General features: G+C 36.5%; 2 pseudogenes across 2 annotated transcripts; one reads left to right on the top strand and one right to left on the bottom strand.

Annotated features, from left to right (window-relative positions):
- Window positions 1–629: 629 nt before the first annotated feature.
- On the bottom strand, window positions 630–7,270 carry LOC149050254 (uncharacterized; annotated as a pseudogene). Its single transcript, XR_016182547.1, has 9 exons — window positions 6,082–7,270; window positions 5,617–5,664; window positions 5,273–5,443; window positions 4,320–4,499; window positions 3,408–3,770; window positions 3,116–3,221; window positions 2,884–2,905; window positions 1,779–2,141; window positions 630–1,414 (listed from the first exon to the last, which is right to left on the bottom strand). The product of XR_016182547.1 is annotated as an uncharacterized LOC149050254 (transcript).
- Window positions 7,271–7,375: 105 nt separating this feature from the next.
- Window positions 7,376–12,943, top strand: LOC149050253 (uncharacterized; annotated as a pseudogene). Its single transcript, XR_016182546.1, has 7 exons — window positions 7,376–7,520; window positions 7,702–7,773; window positions 8,395–8,644; window positions 11,250–11,401; window positions 11,824–11,879; window positions 12,145–12,226; window positions 12,399–12,943. The product of XR_016182546.1 is annotated as an uncharacterized LOC149050253 (transcript).
- The last annotated feature ends 602 nt before the right edge of the window (window positions 12,944–13,545 follow it).

Genomic DNA, 13,545 nt, shown 5'->3' with positions numbered 1-13,545 from the left:
AACATAGGTACTTTACTGGATAATAATAAATTATTATTGGTAAACCTGACAACACCCATACCAATAATGGAAGATCATTGGAATTCCTGAACACCTTTACCAATAAGATACCAATGGTATACCAGTTTTGACCGACATTTAACTCTTACATCTGCCAATATTGATATTTCATTGGATACTGATTGGGAGTTTTATCAAGATACATACCAATAATGAAAAATTATTGGAATTCCTGAACACATTTACCAATAAGATATCAACGGTATACCAATTTAGGTGAACATTTCACTCTAACATCTGCCAATATTGGCATTTCATTGGATAATGATTGGGAGTTCTAGCAAGATACATACCAATAATGGAAGATCATTGGAATTCCTGAACACATTTACCATGAGGTGCCAACGTTATACCATTATTGAATTCAAAGTTATAGACACATGTACAGATAGAAATTACATGTAGCTATAACTTTATTGAAGGCATTCAAGCATACATACACTGTATCAATCTGGCCAATGATTATTGTAGAACCCTAAGAAGAATAGAATGGAGTTTCTTTACACTGTTAATACAATGTTTATTTGGCTAGAAGAGGTGAAAAGCTAAATTTGGTACTACAGCTTCAGTTAAGCATCACGCCAAGAAGTAACTGGATTACCCAGTCACCTGCAACTATACCAAGAATACTGTCAAACATAATTTCTTGATTTCTAGTGCCTTCTGGCACCCACAGAACATCATCATCCCTCTTCTTGAAAAACCTTCCAGTTACACCATGCCTTGTGATATTGAAAGCTAAAACTCTGGCTTTCCAGATGGTGTCTGCATCATCTCCTCGAACATATATCATGTCATTTACACAGGGATAGAACGGTACAACAACAGTTCCTGGTGTCACTGGAAAAATGCAGCACATGAAATCTACCACCAAGTAGCTTGGTTGTCCAGCCACGTCCTCATCTTTGGCAAGAATAACCTTCGGACTGATATTTTCAACAGGAAAAACAGTTAATTGGTAATCTTCCTGAACTAGGCGTCCCCCATTACCGTTGAAGCCCAGACCACGGAAAGGTCTAGCACAGACAAAATACATACTTTCATCAGCAACAGGAACTCGGAAAATTTTCTGTAATGTAACTACTACCTCACCACTTTGTTGGCTGACAACAATTGCATTTTCGTTGATTCTGTATAACAGACCACTAAATCCATGAGTTGGCTTCCAGATGCTTCAATAGCTTGTAGCATCATCAGGCACACTACACAGGTTTGCAATTTCATGTTGTAGGTGATTGGACAGTATATAAAGTTTTGGAGCACCAACTAATACACCTATGGCATCCCCTTGATTGCGAACAACCAGACTTGCTTTATGCAGCTTCTTTGCTTGATCAATGGGTTTTGCCCACAGCTGAAATATAAGAGTAACTTTCAAATACATACATGTACAAACACTGTCCAAGTACATTGTATAACTGTTACTAATAAATTATTAACATAATGTAGTCCTGCATGAGAAATAAAAAAAGGACACCTAATAATTAAGCGTTGTGCATCATTAAGAAAATGGGTTTTATAATGATTATCAAGTGAATTACCAAAACTCAGCATAATACACAGTAATAAATACTGATTTTCTTTTCTGTTGAATGCAAATAGCTTTATGTATTAATTCCTCTAGTTTCAACAAATGACTGAATAATGACTTTGCCCTCAATGCTGTCACCTACATGTATAGTAGGATACTGGTGTACATTGTACATGTATATGCTTACCAACTCTTCATTTACACAATGTGGATCATATCCCTGACCATCTTTCTCCTTCCTCATCTTGATGAATTCCCGTCTTCATTCTGATGATGCAAAAGTGCACTCTATGTTTTTGCAGTTGCTGGACTGTCTCACATATCTTCTCACTGCTCTCTCCTTAGTCCAGCAAGAATAGCTGTCAAGTCCACTGAACCTTCTAATGTCATCCTTGAAATTCAAAAGGTTGTGAACAATCATGACACATGCAGTTGGACCTCTCCTTTCTTCCAACAGAACAGCATATTGCAATGCTATTTTATGAAATGTTTGTGTGTCTTCCTCACTCCATCCATTTCTGGCATGGAGAGAGGGCAGTCGTTTTTTTCCCTGCAGTTACAATTGTTTTCTGTGGAGGGTGTTTTGCTTGTCCCGAGGATTTTTCTGTTGTGCTTCTTAATTATGGTTTGCAAGTTGTCTGTGCAGCTATAACTAACTGAAAAACAACTGCCTCACTTCAAGCGTCGTCTACAACGCCAACGTAACAACAGAAAATGACACAACCGGAAAGAATTACATTGGACTAACTGAAGGAACTTTTAAACAACGTTACACGCAACACAAACTTTCTTTTCGGAACAGAAACTATTCAAACAGCACGGAACTATCAAAGCATATCTGGACACTCAAAGACAGCAACATCAATTTTACAATAAACTGGAGTATTTTAGCGACCGCCCCGGCCTACAGCAGCAAAAGCAAGCGGTGCCACATGTACCTGACAGAAAAACTTTATTTATTTAGAACTAAGAAGCCGTCTTTATTAAACAAAAGAACAGAACTCATTTCTAAATGCCGCCACGAGAACAAGTTTTACTTAGCAAATTTCACAAGCCGCCAACAATAGCTCTGTAGAATCTTTATTTCACAAGTAGATCAGATCATTACACAAGTGAATTAATTAGCTACTTATCTAATTTGTATATAAGGAGGTATGTTCTTCATTGAATAAAGTTCTGTCTGACGAGCGCTTAGGCGCGAAACTCAGAGTAACAGAGAATCGATGCGTCCTCTTTGATTCTTTCACTTATATATATCCCTTACTTTATAGATGAATGGGTCAGTAACTTACAATATGGAGTTTGATATCCGTACTGTAAGTTACGAACTGGGTTTTTTCCCGTTCATTTATAAATCAACGGGAAGAAAAGAGGATCCGTCACTTACAGCACGGACTGAGAAAACGAGGTTAGCAAGATATTTATTACATCTGTGAGGTTAATTGGGCGCGCGGGAAAGGGAACTTTGAAATTTAGTGGGCGGTACAGCTCAGTAAAATACGGTCCGCAAAATTGACCAGTCACAGTGCCCGCACTAACTGAGAGATATAATAATAAACTAATAAAATTGCACCTTTCCAGTGTCCTATTGTCTTGGTTAACTTCTTGGGGTACCTAGATGACTTCAACTCTGAAAGGAAATTAAAAATAAACAAGAGGCTACAATTACAGCACTGAAGACTAAATTCAGTCTCTTTCTCTTGTATCTTGTAAATGTAGCTGAACAGGTACTGTACATAGTGTTAACTTGGGCTACGAGTGAACACTCACTCTGAAAAGCAACAATAATTATTTAAGTTTGATAGGAGAAACTTACCACTTGGCCATGGTATGTTGTCAAGACCGCTGTCTACTATTGACCAGTCAATACCATTAATATCATCATTGATCAAATCCAGAAGGGCATTTTTCACAAGATTTAGTGAGATGGTATGCATTTCATCATAAACACTACTTTTGTCATAGAGAAAACCATACAGTGAGTAGAGCCTGTGTAAAATTGATAGACCTGTATAACCAGTATCTCTTGACATCATTTGCCTGACTGTAGACCTTTCCTCCTCATCAATGGCATGTATTTGGTCAAGTTTGTCAATAACATTCTTCTCATTTGCTGGGAATCTACCATGTTTACGGAAATCTTTGTAGTAATAGTGACAGCTCTCTGGGACATAAACGCCTGTAAAAGAAAGATGTACCTCACACTTATCCTGCAAAAAAAATTAACCACTTGAAAATGAGGATAAAGTAGTTCCATTCAATGGTAACTTTGTTTTTCAGTTATCATAATTGCAATCATCAAAGCTCTTTTGGTTGCTAGAAAAGAAGCACGTCAGCATGGAATCTACCAGTGCCTGCAGCTGCTTCCATTTTCTGCTCTTAGTATTATTATTATTATTATACCTTTCAGTTAGTAAACACATTGTGATTGGTCAATTTTGCGGGCCATATTCTCCTATGATGCTCGCTAAATTTGAAAGATTACTTTCCTGTGCGCCTGATTAACCTCAGAGATATAATAAATATCTTACTAAACTCATTTCTCCGTCCGTACTGTAAGTTATGGATCCTCTTTTTTTCGTGTTGATTTATGGCCCACGCATGATAAGCAAACAGGAAAAAACTCAGTCCGTAACTTGTAGTACAGATCATGAACTCAGTTAGTATGAGGTAAATATTACCACAGCTTTGACACAATATTATTTTATAAGTGAAGTCTTATTCTTACTAGAAACATGACATCATCGACAACCACACTTTCCCATTTTGACAAATTTCCCAACTTCACACAGCCCATTGTGGTCTCCAGACCAGCACAATATAAGATGTCTGATCAGTGCTGGCCCTTCTGGCTTGTCACAAACAGCAGCATGGCAGTTAACTTTTTTCGTGGAAATACAGGAATGACCTACATTCACACACTCCATCAGGAAGAGCTACATGATCATTAAGTGTAACTTATTTAAACTATCTTCATTCCACCACAACTAAAAACAGTCAACAATTCAGTGAGGGCTATACTACATTCAGCTATATGTACAAGTGTATATTTTGTGGGTAAAAACTATATTTAGGGAAAAATTTTTAACCAAGGCTCATTCTTAAATCTCTTTGTCTCCTTAGCCAAATTATTCAAAATTAGGGTTGGGAGACAAAGTAAATTGATTTTCAACCTAGAGGTTAAAAATTTTTTACCTGAAATTAATTTTTAACTGCAACACATAATTTATATAAATTACATCATTGCAGAAAGGTCAAAAGTTTACAGGGCAACACTATTACTCCTGCCAGAGCTGAACTATTAAACAAAATAAAAATATTAATGTAGAATTTATATAAATTACATCATTGTAGAAAGGTCGAAAGTTTACAGGGCAACACTATTACTCCTGCCAGAGCTGAACTATTAAACAAAATAAAAATATTAATTTTTAACTGCAACACATAATTTATATAAATTACATCATTGCAGAAAGATCAAAAGTTTACAGGGCAACACTATTACTCCTGCCAGAGCTGAACTATTAAACAATATAAAAATATTAATGTATAATTTATATAAATTACATCATTGCAGAAAGGTCAAAAGTTTACAGGGCAACACTATTACTCCTGCCAGAGCTGAACTATTAAACAAAATAAAAATATTAATGTATAACTGCAAATAAAGCTGCAAATTACCATGAATGAATCCATCTTCAATGTCTGTCATCAGTGGGTCAAGAAATGGATCAAGAGACAAGGGACGCTTCTTTGAAAGAAGATAGGAGGGTACAAACCCAACTACATGCACTTCATCTGTACGGCATCTCTGTTCTTTGGACATGGATGCCATAGTAATTTCAATTGCCCCTAAACAGAAGAAAACAAAAATGCATACTTAGAAATATATAAAGTCAAAATCTGTGAAGCATTCGTTCATCAATTAACCAATACAGTCAGTACTTCAGAAATAATAATTAATAATGTACAATAAGTATCATTCTAAGTTACTATTAGGATAATTAATATGCAGTAGAACCTACCTGACCCACACAACATGGAAGAAAATGGTTGCCATCCATCATAGTGGGCTTTCAATTTAAATAACAAAATATGTTGCTTTTAAATTTCTGATGTTAGCAATATTTTTTAACTCAAAAAGGTTAGGGGAATGTACAATGTACATCTTGTGAGTTGTAGACTCCATTTCATTGAAAATACTGTATCTTGTCAAAAAAATATGACCAACCCATTTGTTTTCAGGAAAATATAAGACTAATTCCATGTGTTTTCAGATCATATTATGAGAGTATTTCTACTATTTTTCTAACAGAGTTTATAGGAATTTTCAAAAAATCATATTGTTAATATCAATAAGCAAAAAATTAAGAAGGTAGCCAGTGCTGTCTTCCCAAAATCCAACTAATAATAATCCTATTGAGTCATATCATCTACGTGATTGTGTGGTTTTTCCTCTTTATCTCGATTTTTTTTCATAATATGCATACTATCATAAGCTAGGTTTCGTGGTTCACCTCTTGTTTTCTTTGGAATATGATCAAAGACATTATAGCATCTAGGGCATTCAACTTCTCGTGTTTCACCGTAGCCAACACCTTTACATGGAGAACTGTTTAACAGCTCAGGTGAGAGAACAGCTTTGCAACCAGGTGCTGGGCATCTAACTGGCAGCATCCATTCTTTATCAGGATCCCCAAAGTAAGACAATTTTGCAAACTCTGTACCATCCCAAAATTCCTTCTTTAAAGGCCACCCCTCTTGCCTTTCTGGAGGCAACCAATGTTCTTTCTCTGGCCAATGTGCAGTGATCTTCTTACACATTTCCTCAGAGGAAAATCACCTTTTCACTTTGTCTTGAACACTAAGATAATAATAAGGAATTGTTCCTTGTTTGCCACAGCGAGGACAAACATCTGTTCTGGACTCTAGTAGTGCATACAAAGAGGGATGACTAGCATCCAAACAGATGTAATATAACTTGGGCATCTGAAAACCAATATCACCCAGCAGGGTTTGGACATCTTCCCATGATGAAGGCCACAGGCTCTGAGCTTCTTCATTGTTCTCACAGTGCAAGTTAGCTCCCCATTTCAAAAGATCTTCAAATGTCTTGATTGAAAATCCAACAGTTCCTTTTATTTCTACCAGTCTTAAGACCGCTTCCCTGAAAAAATCTATCATACCATTTCCTTGTTCTTCAGCTCTATCAGAAATGGTTGCCGGGTCACTCTCTGATCCCTCGTCCGAAAATGACTCGCTATTAACAACATCACCTGAATGCGAACTGACAGTGTCCAAGACCACTGATTCGTCCGTTTCATCATCGTCCCTAGCAGCAGCCAAAAGCAAAGGAGAGGACGAATCATCAAATTCAGTGTAGCTGTGTGAAACGTGAAAGCAGTCATTGGAAACAGAAGTCTTTGAAGAAGAAGTGATTTCTTCGTTGGAAGACAGTTGAATCGAGGTAGCTGCGATGTCCAGTTCTACACCATCCGGATCATCCACATCTGCATCAGAATACCTAATCCGTTTTCGCGTAGGACGCCATGCAACCATTGGGTAAACCGCTCGATCTTCGCACTTCTTACAAGGGCAATGAACATGTGCTTGACCTTTCGACGTAAAGTTTCTCGCTTCTGGGGTATTCGAACATTAACGAATACTGCGCTTTCCCATACTCGTGTTTCTCTGAAACCTGCAACACTCGTTGATGTCGAGAAAAATCTAAGGACAAAACTCGTACCAGTTCTTCTCTATGCGCTGAGGAAATGCAATAGTTTCCCGCCTTTTTCATGCCTTCGTTTTTCATCCAACTTCGTGTGGGCGGGGAAAATGGCTTCCGAAGCTCTTGCTTCTAGCTCTTCTTGCAGTGAATTGGAAGCCGGTAATGATTCCCTGGACATGTGGAAGACGAAAGATGTTAAATGTGAGTTTTTGTTAGAAGCCAGAATGAGTAATACGTCTCATTACTCTGTTGCTGAATAACCTGCACGGCGCACCATCGATCCTGCATAGTTCTTAATAATTGGCACAAGCTAACTTTTCAATTCAAGTCCGTTTTGCGCTCACAAATGTAACGCGATAGTTTCTACATGTTATTAACTCAGGCTGGACTGTGGAGGACGTGAAGAACTGGCTCACTTTCCAGGGATTTAAAGAGGAAGCTGCCTTTTTTTCAAGTAAGCTAAAACTAGCTGCAGTATTTAAGCTTACTAAGCTTAAGCTTAAGTCTTAATAAGCTTACATGTATCAGTAACTTCGCAATTCCTGAATATTCCAAAGAATAAATAGGTAAATAAATGAGCAAGTCTTTTTGTCATAGCCTGCGAGCTCGCAGGCTAAATAAGTCAAGAATTAATTTGTGACCATCCGTTGCTAATTTTGCTTTCCCTGAGTTGTACTTGTGGAGACAATTTTTTGAACAGATATTCTAGCAGTGTTCATCACCATTTTCTCTGGATTCTTTGGGAAGCTAATTTGATTTACAATATTTTTCAAATAATTTTTTTAACTACCCATACAAATTGTAAGAATCACAAGCATTTTACCCGCCAACATTTGAGGGTAGCCTAGAGTCACATGTTTACCTTTTGCAGGGGTGCTAAAGCATTTGAGAGCAATGCGTGGATGCTTTCTAAATGCTACATGTAACACATCGCACAGCCACACAGCTAGAATTTCTTCAGAAACAATTTTCCTTTTGTCCTTTCAATTCATGACTTTTCCACAAAATGGTGAATTAACAAAACTGCTCCAAGGTTTGCTAAGGTTTTCACACTTTCATTTATTTGATATAACAGAAGAGGAGATTAGTGGAGAAGCATTGCTGGCAATTGAAAAAAATGATATCAAGGAAATTGGTGTAAAGCCAATGGGCCGACATATTCAGCTTATGGCAAAAATAAAAGAGATAATTAACACACTGGAAAAGGAAGGTGTGAACTCTACAGAAGTGGAGTCAAAATTGGAACATTCTTCTCTGAAAAGAAAAATAACTACCCAGGATAAAAAGAAATGGAATGCCAAATCAAAGACAATGTACTTAGAAAAGTAAGTGTGATTTTAAGACTAAACATGCATATATGCATGATGGTGTCTTGATTCAGTGTAACTGTGCCAGGCAAGTTGGTGGCCCTAAAAGTCTTTAATTATTTTCCCCTGCCCTAAAATGCCCTTATTTTTCAGGTTTTCCCCCTAGCATTCCTATTTTTGAAAACTGCTGATGACAAATGTCATTGAAAGTGCTTGACATGGATTCTTCATTTGCCTTACTTGCACAATCTGCAAGTTTCTTTTGGTGTGGCTTCTCATGTTTGGAATTATCAGCTTCTATCATTTACTGGTGAGTTATTTTAGTTACTTTTGTAAGCTTTGTATTGAGTTCTTCCCTGATGATAGAATTTAAGGGAGTAAAGTTACGCTAAAGTAAAGTTGCGCTAAAGTAAAGTTACGCTAAGTAATAATTATTTCTCATACTTTGCTCTACATGTGCAGGGTTTTCATTTACTTTTGAAGTAGAAGGGCACTGCCTTGTGAGTAGGCCGGTACACTGTATAATCGAGGGCCGAAGGCCTGAACCTCTAGGGAGTCTAGGGGATGCTCCCCCCGGAAACTTTTAAAACTTAAGTCTCCCAGAAACGCACTTTTCTGCAATCTGGTGAAGAAATCTTTCTGGAATGAAGCATACTTAATCTGATTATAGTAAAAGTAATGGTAATCTAAGAGAATTTGTTTGTTTCTCTACACAGCTATAGCTTCATCAAAACACTGCTGTTACTGTCAGAGCTTCCTTTCTTCTTCTTCTAAAGAGTGAAACTGACAACACTCTTTGTAGTTTATGAAAACTCAAAGTCAGAGCCTTAATCATTTACATTAATTCCTTTTGTCACCATATATCACCCAGCAGTTAAAAATTTAAAACAAATGTTGATGGAACACAAGAGTCTGATACACAATCAGCCCTCGCTGAAAACAATTTTTTCAAAACCTCCGATGGGCTTTATCTTCAATGAAATTAAATTGGATCAAAGTTTCCTTCAATTGCTCGGAATATTTGAGCTTAAAAGTAAGCTAAATGTTGGCTTACTAAGAGGCCGTGTCAGCTTATAAGCATCTTTTACGGCGACATTCGTCTCCTTATGTTTATTTTATATTCAGAATTTTATTTCAGAAAAATAAAAAGTGTTTTATGAAGAGTTTAAATGATGGAAAGCATAGATAGCGTACGTAATTTTTCGAAAAGCCTTTTCACGGCTGTAATCCAACTAAAACATAAATTTAATTTTTTAGGTCATCGCTCTTGACTTTTCATGTGCAAACGAGTGCTTGCGTGAGTTTTACTTTTGCTTGCCACGATCACTCCGCAGAACGCACTCGATTTTATGGCACGTCACATTTAAGAGTTATTTCATAGCTAATTAGGCACTTTAGAAAGAGACAGTTATAAGAACGCTATTAGGGACCTTAAGCAGTCAGGACGGCAACGCCAAGGAAGACTTCGTTTAAAAAATGAATTACTGCCTATAATTTGAATTTCAAAAATGGCTGCATGTGTTTACCGTCTCATACGGTGCCACACCTCAACTTCAGCATAGCGTATCAAAGAAGTGTTGAGGTCCAACTAGAAATTAAAATAATTTGCCGTCGCGGTTTCGGTTCACAGACGACGCAAATTGTGGGGATTTCACATTGTTGTTTTGCATTGTACGACTCAGAAATGTACAAACGCACGTGCTGAGCTATTGTTCTGCCTATTATATCTTTTGTTTTTCCATGTCCTCGTTGCCGTCGCGTGGTTTGCTTAAGCTCCCTATGATCGCGCAGCGCCTTTCTCATCAGAGTAAATTTTATTTCCACAATCTGATCGCAAGTTATCGATAAATAAGTGCAGAAAAAATGCGTTAAACGTACAGGAAAGAGTTAAAATTGAGTTGAAGTTGATAATTTTTTTCATAACTATTTTATTTTTTTAATTTGGTGCTTTAAGTAGCCGGGAACTCTGTTTAAAGTAGACGGGTGCCGGTACCCGGGACCCGGCTTCTAATAAAAACCCTGCATGTGCCTCGCAGTTTTGTTCCAGAGTGATTAGATCATCTTGTTTTAGCTTTAATTAAGGCTTTCAAAGTCAGTGAGATACAGATGCCCTAAAAAAAACTAGGGCAGATGTCCTGGGAATTAGTACCATTGTACTGCTGTAGAACCAGTACTCATGTTAAATAAATAAAATTTTGTTTTTTAGGTGACAGTTCCATGGTGCCACTTCTTTAAATTGCATCGACATTGGATTTATGTCAAGCATTTTCTAGAAAAGAGTGTGACTTTGGTGATCCCTGATGAATACCATATAAACTAGAATTTTATTTGAGTAAGTATGTAATCTGTTTGGATGGGAGAAGGTAAGATACATTGGAATAATGTTCTAAAATGCCCTTATTTTCAACTGTTTATCCCACAAAGTCCCTCTTCTGTGGAGAAATAAAAAATCCTATTTTTCCCCTAAAATGTTGTCTCAACATGACTAACATGCCTGCTGTGCTTAGCTTCTCTTTTAGTATTTCGCATTTTTTCTTTTTTGTTGACTTGCTTTGACTGGAATCCTAAAAAGTGATGCAGTGATCTCAGGTCTGTTGTACATTTTCTTTTCTCCAAAATTTAGGACATAATTCATTGTGCGTGAAGCTGCTAAGGTGTGGCCTGGCAATAAGAGTGTTCACTTCAAAAACAACACTACCCAAAATTTGAAACTTGAGGAACTTGTTTCACGACTGGAGGAGACTTGTAAAATACCCAAGATTGGCTTTGGAAGAGGTAAATGTTACATTCATTACCATGTATTGCAGATATAAACAAAGGACAAATTTTTTTTCACCTGACACAAATAGAGATTTGGCCTCGATCAAAAACCACATAAGAAATGCCTCTGGCTCCCAGGTTACACAAAGTTTGATCGTCATGCAAATAATTGATCTGTTAAAAACAAGACCTGTAGATCGAGCAGATTCTATGATTGGGTCACATCCTATGTAAAATTCATGAACCATGCCTGAATTTCATCTTTTTTACCAAATCAGGTGCTAAATTTCAGCCAGTTTAAACACAACACACATGACCCTATCCAGACCCTGTACACTGAATAATCCTACATAACACTGAATAATCCTACATAACACTGAATAATCCTACATAACTGTATGAATCCTAATTACAAAGCTGTACATTTTTATTTTCAGAGTGTATCAGGTCTCATATTATCCAGTGGGCACATGAAAAGAACAGATGTCTTAAGGTATGTCAGTAATAGTTGCTATGCCTAGTTGGTATAAAAAATTGTTATAAATTCATAACAGTTCACAGTACGGTAGCCTTGTTTGGCTGTTTATGTTGTTTGAAAAATGGACCTTTTGCAATATCAACATAGTCATGTGACCCTGTCATTTTTAATAGTTGAAGTTAAAAATAAATTCCATAAATAAACAACAATTTAACTGCAGGCTTTATTATGTTATTATTGTTGTTGATTTCAAATAATTGCTTTTCTCAACTGAAAACAGGCTGAACACACACCTGCAAAGAGGGCCAAAAAGCCCTGCTCTGGATCTATAGTGCAAATGAGTCAACATGTAATACAGCAGAGCAAGGTACATGTAATCCCTTAAGCATGATATTTTGTGAGAATTGTCTCCTGAATAAATATGCATTAATAAAGTTTAGAAACAAATGGTAATTAAATGACCTGATCATTCAAGATAGAAACACAGTATTGCATGGTCCAGTAACATTCCCTTGTTTTTTCTTCCTTTTATAGATGAACCAGATTTTGGCCCTGTTGACAAAGTAAACAGTTGCAAAGCAAGTTCAAGCCTGGATGATATCACCATAAAAAGTGCTGCTATTGTAGTTATAGCTTTTCTCGGAGTTAATTCAATGCAAGATGTTATATTACATTACATTACAGTTTTAAAGCATCTTTATCCTTTAGCCAAGAAATTAACTGTCAAACATCATTCACTGGGAAAATATCAATTATCTGTAAAGATAGCAAAAGCACTTATCAGTCAAGGCTACATTTAGGTCAAAAGTCCTGTGGAAGGTGGTGAGGTTAACTTCTTGAATTTTAAGAGAGAAGATATTATGTGCAAAAAGAAGGATCAACTTAAGAGTAATGATCCAGACCGAGAGGAGTCTGATGATAATGGAGACACAGATTCAATAACCACTGACTCTTCTTTTTCAACCTATTCTGATGGTTTTTAAGTCACTTATGCTTCTTAATGTAGATACCATAAATGCCTTGTTCCAGTTAAATTGACAAATGACTTGTTGTCAAAATCCAGTGTTGGTACTTAATAAAAAAATTACTTTTACCAATGTTGGCATATTATTTTGGTTTTAACAACATTAGATTCCTCTCTACCAATATTGGCATATTATTTTGTTTCTGTTGCAAAGTTGGATTCCTCTATACCATTATTGGCATATTATTTTTGTTTTACCAACATTGCATTGCTCTACACCAATATTGGTATATTATTTTCTGTTTACCAATGTTGGATTCCTCCATACCATTATTGGTAAATTATCTTCCTTTTACCAACATTGGTTTCATCTATACCAATATTGACATATCTTGTTTTACCAATGTTTGTTCCCTCTTTGCTAATATTGGTTTATTATTTTTGTTTTGCCAATGTTAGGATATCACTTTACCAACATTGGTATGTCATTCACTTATTTCAAAGATAAACCAAAAATATGCCAATAATAAACACACCATTTCCTAACATTGGAATCTTAAATTTTTTCCTGTGTTCATCACTCGAATAACATTACAAATTAAAGTGTTTGTATTCTTCAAGGAATTTCTTGTCCTGTCATTTGGAATGTTTTGCACAGTCGTGGTGTTAATGGGAAAGAAGTTATCTCACAGATTTTGTTTTTGTCCCATAATTGTA

Source organism: Pocillopora damicornis, chromosome 2 (assembly GCF_964200805.1).
Source record: "Pocillopora damicornis chromosome 2, jaPocDami1.2, whole genome shotgun sequence".
Classification (NCBI taxonomy): Eukaryota; Metazoa; Cnidaria; class Anthozoa; order Scleractinia; family Pocilloporidae; genus Pocillopora; species Pocillopora damicornis.
Note: the sequence above shows the minus strand (reverse complement) of the source record. Positions and strands in the feature narration are given on the sequence as shown.